A 10,262-nucleotide genomic window follows, 5' to 3' on the forward strand; every position below is an offset into this window, starting at 1 on the left:
TTGGAAAAGAAAAAGGGAAAAAAAGAAAAGATTTCAGCCAGCATATCCAAAAATGTCAAATGCATTTGCTTCATTCATGAGTCAACAGGGTACCAGAGAGATGTCGCCGTATCAAATCTCTGTGCACTGGAAACAGTTTCAAAGAGCAGAGGACCAACCCCTTCTTTTCCAGACGAAGAAAATGAAGCCCAAGGAGAAGTGACAGGACCCAGATCAACCTGTAAGTTGGTAGTGGGACCGGAACTAGAACTCACATTTCTTAACTCTCGGGCCAATCTCTGGGCTGCCACTTAGGAAAAAGAAGTGGAGAGGGCAAAGAAGAAGAAAAGTAGAAGTGGAGGAGAAAGGGAAAAGGGAGAAAAAGGAAGAAGGGAATGGGGGATTAACAATGAGGGCAGAGGAGCACGAGTTCCGCGGGTGGTACATCCCAGATGCTGACTGAGGACCAGATACAACAATGCCATCTGGTGAGATGAAAGAAAAGAAAATATTCCTAAAATAGAATGTGGAGGGGGAAAAAAGAGGGCAAGGTTTTAAAAAATGGAAAGTAATGTGATAATAAAAGAAAAGAAAAGAATGGGTATGAAATACCTACCCCATCTGTTTGCTGTAAGGACTGAGCAAGATTAAAGATATAAACGTGCCTGTTGGTGGACTATAAATTCCTGTAGAAAAGACACTGGGCTGTCTGACCTCAGGCAGGTCCCTTCTCTCTGGGCCTTTGTTTCCTCAGTTGTAAAATGTAGGTCGAACCAAAGGAGCAGCAACGTTCCTTGAGTAGCTAGTGTTGTCTCAACTGAAGTCTTGGGGACCAAAGAGAAAGAAAACATGGTGTTTCTGTTCAAGAAACTCCCTCAGTCCATCTACCCCATCACTTGCATCTACTTGAGCTAACTGCAGTGGAAGATTGGTCCAGAAAAGTTTGAGCGGCAAATCCCTTTGCTTTAATTGTCCAGATGCTCTTGAATGTGAAGCAGCTGGGTGCATTCCAGTTCCGCTCTGTCCATGCCCCCTGCAGTAGTGCCTGGCCAAGGCCCCCGGAGTCACAAGATGGCACCCCCTGCCCACTGCTCAGCAGCCTCAGGCCAGAAGGGCCAGGCTGGGCAGGCAACTCCATTTCTGGCTCATCAGTGACTCATTTTCAGAAGTCACCCCTTGGGGAACTTGTTAAAAAGCCATTGACATCCCCAAGAGGGAGGCTCAATTTGCCTTTTATGAATGAACCGCTCCAGAGAAATCAATGAACATGTCATTCAGGTCAAGTAAACAAATGCGTTTTCTCCTCGGGGCCTGGTGCAGGGGCTGCTGAACCTCCCCATGGCAGGGGGTTCCGAGAAGCCACTCTATCAGCTGAGCCCTGGCTTCAGGTCCACACCCTGAGCAGGGCCCTGGCTCCCACTGAGCTCCACCTTGTCTCCCATGGCCCTTGAGGGGCCTGTTTCCAAAGACACAGGAATAGGAGCAACCTCTGTTTTTTTTTATAGCTGGGAAAGATTCTACAAAAAACCCTTTCCTCACTTCTGCATTCCCATGTTTCCTCATCCTTCTTCATTGATTCACGGACAATTACTATTATTATTTAAAAATTTTTTATTTATTGATTTCAGCGAGAGAAGAAGGCAGGGGGGGGGGGGAGAGAGAGAGAGAGAAAGAGACAGGAACATCGATCAGTTCCTGCATGTGCCCTGACTGGGGATCAAACCGGCAACCTCTGTGCTCTGGGACGATGCTCCAACCAACCAAGCCATCTGGCCAGGGCCAGGGCCAGTTATTAAGCACCTACTGTGTGTGTCAGTCATATATATGTGAGGGGCAGGGACTCCTGACACATAAGACAGGGCCCTGTCCTCAAGGGGCTCACACCCTTGTACAGGGGTTCCTTCTGTGCAGAATCATGGGGGAAGCTTTAAACACAAACCCACCAATCCTCTACGTGTGACAAAGGGCATTCTCTCATAATTGCCCACCTTCCGTCTTACGTTTCACATTAGATTGTGGTATTCTTACCAAATTTTTATTTTTCAAAAAAACCAAATTTTGCATCTAACTATGTAACAGGTAAACTTAAAAAGAATCCTGCAACTTTTACTTCTTATTGACACAACACTCACAATGTTGTTTTAATAGGTTCATGGAGTTCCTGCGACATTGAAAGTTGATCCTTCCCTGCCATCTGATGGAGGATGGGGAACCGAATAGTGAATTCATTTTAGGAAAGTGAAGAAGCAGGTTCTCTGTAGAGAGACGCTTTCCCTTTATCTTGAAGGCGGCATTCCCGCCAGGGGAGCGAGCCCCGCCGGCCCCCTCACACAGATGCTGGGGCAGGAGCGCTCTCTCCCATCTTGTCATTAGAAGGCCTCTCTCCGTTAGCTGCACTCCGTGCCCCTAAAATCTGACAGGGTCAACATTCAAAAACAACAACTACTACTCTTCTAGATCCTCGAGGCCTCGTGGGCACACATTTAGAACGCTAGAGGACAATTATTGACAACATAAATCTGTTATTTAAAAAAAAACTATCGAAATATAAATATAATTTAAAACTAAGAAATGTATTCATTTTTTTTCTCTCAAGGAATATAAAAATTAAGTTAAAAAAATAATCAGTTCTGGACAACCAGACCTTTTGTGATAGATGACCAAGGATTTAATATCTCCAGGTGGTGAGACACACTGTGAGAAGCAGAGAGAAAATCCTGATGGTTTTTGGGTCCCTGGTTCCAACTGTTCTGAGACCCAGTTATATTTCTGCTGAGTTCCACAAGACACCCATGTGTATTAATTTAAAAAATTGCCCTGTTTGGCTAAGCACGTTTAAGTTGGATCCTGTGGCTACTTGCAATTAAAAAGAGCCTGACTAGGACAGACCTAAGAGAATTCTGAAACGTTCTCTCAGCACAAGTGGCTGCAAGTGACAGAACTAAAAATTGAAGAGGTCTCACGCTATCACTCTCCTTATCTCACCTAACCAGAAGTCTGGAGGTTGATGACTCAAGGAACATTGATATCATCAGGGACTCGGGTGTGTTCTCTTTGTGTCCTGCTGCCCTGTTGGCTTTTGTCCTCAGGCCTCCTGACGCCACCCCAGCTCTGGCCCTTACATGTCCTCTGTGAGTGAGAAGGAGGCTTTCTCCTCACTTATCCTTTTTCTTTTTTACACCAGAGAGGAAAGTGTTTCCCAGAAATCAACCCAGCCAACTTCCTCTCAGGTCTCATTGGCCAGAATTAGGTCACAGGACAATCTCTAGCTGCAAGGGAGGCTGGGAAAGTGACCAGCAGGCATTTTCAGCCTCTGAGGTAGAAGCAGGTCAGCTGACAAGGGACATAGGGAGATGGATACACACTCTCCCTTTCGTTTCTTAACCACTGCAAAGTAAGAGAAAGAGATAGACTGGACGAGGGACAGTCTTTGTGAGTAATACATTCATTCAGAAAAAATACTTCACACAACAACATGGCTGCCTAGGCATGCACGGTAACCGTGTTTTGGGAACTGCACGTGACCTCCCTCTGCTATGAAGCAGAATATGGTTTTTGAACTGACAACTAAGAGGTTTGATTTCTGGTGTTTTGCTCCACCTCTGACCCTTCCCTTCAGTTGTCTGGGCTTTTCTGTTCATTGCCTCGGGAAAGAGGTGACACAGCAGAAAAGCCCAGAGAAAACGAATGGATGCTTGGCTTTGAGTTTCAAAAACTTAGGCTAGAAATGACTCCCAGGGCTGGGAAAACTTAGAGAAAACAGAAAGGAAGAGGTTGGCGGGCTGGCCCTGGAGAGACCAGGTGGCATGAATGCTGTCAGGTCCAGCTTCCACGCCTGAAGGAACCCGCTGCTGCAGGCACCAGGGGGCTGACTGGGGCTGAGCTCACACCTGCAGACGCTCAGAGGCTGCTAGCCCTCTGTGGCTGGGGTGGTGTCTCATGAGGTCCCATGGGCAGCAGCAGGAGCACTGCCAACTGACCAGCCAAGGCAGAGTGCCTGTCTGTGTCCTTGTGGACAGGTCTTTTTTAACATCCAGGACACTCAAGCCTCCGAGCACAGGATGGAGCTAGGTCTTAGTGGGAGCAGAGTGTGGTGTAAAGCAAACCCAACCTCTGTCCCCTCGTTCCTGTCCCAGACTTGGTTGGGACTGAACAGCCAAGTTCAGGGATCAGCCTCTGCGCTGGGAAGGTAGACGGTCCTCCCTCTACGACAGGGGTCAGGAACCTATGGCTTGTGAGCCAGATGTGGCTCTTTTGATGGCTGCATCTGGCTCGCAGACAAATCTTTAATAAAAAAAAATAATAACGTTAAAAATATAAAACATTCTCATGTATTACAATCCATTCATTTCCTACCGCTCATGTTCATGGTTGCAGGTGGCTGGAGCCAATCACAGCTGTCCTCCGGGCCAACACCAAATTATTATTGGATAATGCGTAACGTACACAGGTTGTTGTATGGCTTTCATGGAATTACATTTTAAAATGTGTGGCGTTCATGGCTCTCTCAGCCAAAAAGTTTCCCGACACCTGCTATATGATGACAGAGGAAGAAGTGCTGAGGTCAGCCCACCAGTAAGGCTCCCGTAAGTGGTCAAGTGGCTTGGTTCAGCTTAGCAGAGACCCAGGGAAGGGTGAACCCTTCCCACCCATGTCAGTCCCCGCCCCTACCCTAGTCCTGGAGGCAGACCCTCTGGGCATCTCGGCAGCCCCCTCTGAGGAGCACAGCTCTGATAGATGGACTCTGGCGTGTCTGTAGGGTTTGCCTTTCTTTTGAGGAGCCAAAAGTGCTATTTCTCTAGTATAGCATTGGAACCCCGTTCCGGCGTCACAACAAGGAAACTGAGGCCCACTGTGGTTACTAATTGGGTTCTTGTGGTGTGTCAGCTCTGTGCTAATGTCCTTTACATGTTACTTGATATATGTGACTTCGCCAAACTTTTCCAACAATCCGATGAGTCAGTGCTGTTTCTGATTCTATGTTCTGGTTGGAGCAGCCTAGACTCAGAGAGGTTCAACACCTTTCCCAAGACCGCAGGGTGGAGTGGCAGAGTTGGGATTCCCCGCCAGTCTCCCAGGCAGATGACTGGCTCAAGGTCACACTATAACTAGGAGTGACTGAGCCCTAACCCCTCCTCCCAGCCCATGCTGTCTAGCGCTCTGTCTGCCTGGCTACCGCTTGGACAGGGCAGAACGCAGCAGAGAGGAGGAAAGGCACCCTGCGTCCGTCTCCACCCGCGGTCCCCTCAGATGTCCGCCTAGGTGGCGGGAGGCAGCACACGGCTCTCCCCTGCCTCCTCATCCCTGCTCAGCTGGCCGGGGGACGGGCTCCCACCGCAAACACCCCACTGTTTACTTGCCCCCGTGGAGGGTGAGAGGCGTGAGGGGGCCTGGAGGGGAGACACAGCCATATTGGCCATCACCTGGAAGACATTACAGCAGCTGTGACTAATTAAACTTTGATTTCCTCAAATTTCGGTCTTCTTGGAAATTCCTTCAGAACCTGATGGTATTCGAGGCTGTGGCAGAAAGTAAATACCAGACGAGCCACAGGGGCCTCCGGCAGCCCGTTCTCCCCTCTCGCTCTCGCCCTGTCTGTCTGCCCCCCTCTGTGCTTCTTCCCCAGGCCTCACAAGAGAATCCCCCTAGATGATCTCCAAACCACAGCCCCCAGGACCTGATCTGAAGTTTCCACCTAGGTGAGAAAAGGCTCCTTCTGTCCTATTGGGGGGTGGCAAGGATGTGGCGGGAAGGGGGGCGTGCTCTCTATCCCTCGGGGTGCCTGCAGGCATGAAAGCAGCCATCTGGGTGACCTGTGTTTTTGGGTTCCCCTCCGTGGCTTGCCCTGGGGTCATCTCAGGTAGCCCTGTGTCCTGGGCCGGCCAGCCCAGCAGAGAGTCTCAGAGAGAGGCAGTGGGCTGGCGGGCAGGACTGTGGCTCACGAGGCACAGATGAGTGGCTGGATGTGGCCGCTTCTCGGTGTGGGCACATGGGCTCCGTGAGGTGTCCGTGTTGCCTCCTGTCTGTCCGTGAGGGTGAGGCTAAGGCTGACGGCACCATTCACCAAACACCTACTATATGCTAAGTACAGTGCTGAATCATTTATGTTCTTTCTCTCCAGTCTTCCCGACAGTCCTATGAAGGCTGTAAGGCAGTAGTGCCCTGGTTTACAGAGGAGGTCAGAGGTCAGACGGTCACCTGAGGTCAGAGAGGTTTAAGAAACTGGCTCACCCTGGCCGGTTGGCTCAGTGTTAGAGCGTCGGCCTGGCGTGCAGAAGTCCCGGGTTCGATTCCTGGCCACGGCACACAGGAGAGGCGCCCATCTGCTTCTCCACCCCTCCCCCTCTCCTTCCTCTCTGTCTCTCTCTTCCCCTCCCGCAGCCGAGGCTCCATTGGAGCAAAAGATGGCCCGGGCACTGGGGATGGCTCCTTGGCCTCTGCCCCAGGTGCTGGAGTGGCTCTGGTCACGACAGAGCGACGCCCCGGAGGGGCAGAGCATCGCCCCTTGGTGGGCATGCCGGGTGGATCCTGGTCGGGCGCATGCGGGAGTCTGTCCGACTGCCTCCCCATTTCCAGCTTCAGAAAAATACACACACACACACACACACACACACACACACACAAAAAAAAAAAAAAAAAAAAAAAAAAGAAACTGGCTCAAAGCCACACAGTAAGAGCCATGTTTGAGACCCTGGTCTGCTCAAAGTGAGCACCAACGTTCTCACTGCCACGTCACAAGGGCTTCACAGCTTGAAAATGCTTTGTAGGCTTTGGGTGGAATGGAAGGGAATGGCATACCACTTATTGGAACATTCTTTCTTCTTTTCTTCTTTTTTTTTTTTTTTTTTTTTTTAGATTTTATTTATTCATTATAGAGAGGAGAGAGAGAGAGAGAAGGGGAGAGGAGCAGGAAGCATCAACTCCCATATGTGCCTTGGCCAGGCAAGCCCAGGGTTTTGAACCAGCAACCTCAGAGTTTCCAGGTTGACGCTTTATCCACTGCGCCACCACAGGTCAGGCTCTTTCTTCTTTTTAAATGAATAAAGAGGTTTTCATGTTTTCTTTGTTAATTTAAAGGCAGCAACAAATACTTGTTTCCTACAGAAAAATTGGAATGCACAAGTAAGTGGAAGATGAAAATAAGCACCCACGGTCCCCTCAACCAGAAACCACATCTGTTCCCATCCTGGTGCGTGTGTCTGTGGGTTATGTGTGTGTGAGAGCGTGTGTGCATGCGCACATGCTCGCGCATATGTGTATGTCTTTCTGTTCATTTAAAATGATTCATGGAGCATGTGTGGTGGAGACACTGACGCTGAGAAAGGCTGTAGATGAGGGTGAAGCCCATGGACTCTAGTACAATAGTCCCTCAGTTGGATCCTGGTCCTACCATTTATTAAATGTGACCTTGGCAAGTATCTTAACTCCGCATGCCTCAGTTTCTTAATCTGCAAAATGGAAAGAATAGCAATATGAGATTCAATGGGATCATGCATGGAAACCACTTAACAAAATGCCTCATATGTGATAAGCACTTGATGTCAACTATCAGAGCAAAAACAGACAGGCCTCTGACGGCATGAGCCTTTGGTCTAGCAAGGGGAGAAAGACCTTAATCAAAACATCACACAAGCAAATGCCAAGTCACCTCCAAAGTGCTACAACAGTGAGAGAGGGACAGGGAGCTACAGAACCTGTAACCAGGGGATTGATCTAAGCAGGGAAGCCCCAAAAGCTCCATGCAGAGGTGACAGCAGAGCAGAAATCTGAAGGATACAGAGGAGTGAACTAGGTCAGGTTGTTGAGGGAAGAGCATGACAGGAAGGGGGGAACAGCCTGTGCCAGGGCCTATGAGGGGAGCAACATTGCTAGTCCAGGTCTGAAGGAGAGACAGAGTGGTGGGGGTGGAGAGTCACCCCCAGCATTGGGGGGACGGGACGTGATGAGAAACAAATGGAGAGGCTGGCAGGGGTTGAACCCCAAGGCCTCATGGGCAGCACTTGGAAAGTTTTACCTTTTCTGTCAGAACAATGGGGAGACACTGAAGTGTTTAGAACAGGGGAGTGTAACATGATTTGATTGATTTTTTTCAAATCAATTTTTAAAAGATCCCATTGGCTGCCTAATAGGGAAGGGATAGGAGGGGGCTCGTGTCAGAGTAGAGGGGGGCATATATCATCCTTGGACCCTGCTCTGGCCCTCCTTGGTCTGTGCCTCTCCCAATGGGGAGAGGAGTCTGTGAGCCAAGGGCAACTTGCCCCCCAGGGACCCCTACCCATAACCCTCCCCCACAAGAGCCTAATATGTGTACCCCTGGGCCTACAGGTGGCAAAAGAGAGGTCATTTGCAAGGGTGTGACTGCAGGGATGGTGACAGAAGGAGGACAGGGACTGACAGCCTCCATTCATGCTCTTGGCGGCTGCGGGTCTGTATGGCAACCCACCGGTGCCACCATGCAGGAGAGGAGTGCGGACTCAAGAGGTGTTTATGTAAAACCTCTGGGAGTTAGTAAAAGATAGGACAGGGAGATGGGGCTGAGGGGTGGGCTTCTGCTCACACACCCGGGGGTGCTCCCCATGGAGAGGACCTGGCTTGGGTAGAGGGGAGATTCTGAGTTGGGTTTGTACATGTTGAGGCTGAGGATCTCTTGGGACTCCATTTAAAAGCTGTCAGATAAGCAATTCATTCTCTCTCTGTCTTTTTACACACACATGCGCCTGTGCCCGAAACTGCTTTTCCTGGGATAAAGTGTTGAAAAGCTCTGAATCAAAGAGGCTTTGTCCCCTCCTGAAGCCCTGTCCTAGTAATCTACTGTTAGTCATTTGCACCCTAGTGTGAATTAGTAAAGCAGTGTCCTTCCATTTGTTTCCTGCCTCAAAGCAGTTTCTGTCTGGAGTAATCTAGGAACATGGTGCTCTGCCTGTCCTGTGTCACTGGGGAGGCCCTCATGAAGGGCTGAGGACTAGCCTGGTTCATCTTGCTATCCCATCCTCCATGGGCAGAGACCGTGACTGTGGCTCTGGTTCTCAGGCCTGTTGGTCCAACCCACCTCAGCTCTGGAGTCCCCTCCAAGCTTCTGGTCCTGGCCCCTACTTCTGCTTCTCCGCATAGGGTCGCACGGGCTCCCCGTCTGTCCGCAGCTCACTCCTATCTCACTCGGTTGAGCAGTAGGCATATTTCCCCAAACTGTCCTAGGCAGAGGAGAGATCTGCCTACCACAGCCTACAGCCACATGTGGCTCTGAGCTGGGGCCTGGGCTCTTTTGCTACTTCCCTCCCCAGGCTAGGAGGGAGGCAGCAATACCCTGACACTTCTCTGTGCCTGGTCCTACTTGGACATCTGTAACCTCAAGTGAGGCCATCAGGCAAGGTTTGTCCCAGCTGGTACCTTCGAGCTGCTGGCTCCCTCTCCCCATTCCCTGATCAAACAACCACATGTGGGCAGTGGCTGAGCTACTCCAGCTCCCCTGGGGCAGGGAGCTGGCGGGGTAGCTGCAACCCAGCTGGCCACAGTTCTGCTGGAGGCTGAGTGTGGGCTGCCGGTTCACCTTGGCTTCCCCCCTTCTTCCCAGAAGGATCTGGACCTGGAACCAGTGGAGGGAACAACAGAGAGGGGAGAAAGAAGAGCCCACCTTTCCCTGTCACTGGGTTGAGGGACAGAGCTGCATCCTGGGTCTTCCTGGTCAGAGAGCCGAGGGCTTTCCCGGCAGGAAGGGGCCTTTAGAATTGCCGGGAAGTCACAGAGAGGTTGTGACTGGCTTCACATCACCCAGCAGCTGAGGTCTCAGACTCAGATTGTTCGATAGCTGATTCCCTAAGACTCTCATCCTATCTCCTTTGCAAGTCCCTAATTTACTCATTTTGTCAACAAATATTTACTGCCTGGGAGAAGGCCCTTGTTCCAAGGAGGCATACATCTGGGGAGAGACAGACAACAAACAATGAACAGAAAAACAGCTAAGGGAAGCTGTAGCCCAGTGCCTGGTGCCCAGGAGCTGCTCAATAAATGTGGGTTGAATGGATAGCAGAAGTAAGTGTTCTGGAGGAAAAATGATGGAGTGCGGGAGGATTTTACAGACTGAATGTTTGCTTCTCCGAAAATTCATGTGTTAAAAACCCTACTCCTCTGATATGATGATACTAGGAGGTAGGGAATTTGGGAGCTGATTATGTCTTGAGGGTGGAGCCCTCATGAATGGGATTAGTGCCCTTATAAAGAGATTCCAGAGAGCTCTCGGGTCTGCTTTCTGCTACGTGAGAACGCGAGGGGTTGGCAGTCTGAAA

This window comes from Saccopteryx bilineata, chromosome 3, assembly GCF_036850765.1.
Source record: "Saccopteryx bilineata isolate mSacBil1 chromosome 3, mSacBil1_pri_phased_curated, whole genome shotgun sequence".
Lineage (NCBI taxonomy): Eukaryota > Metazoa > Chordata > Mammalia > Chiroptera > Emballonuridae > Saccopteryx > Saccopteryx bilineata.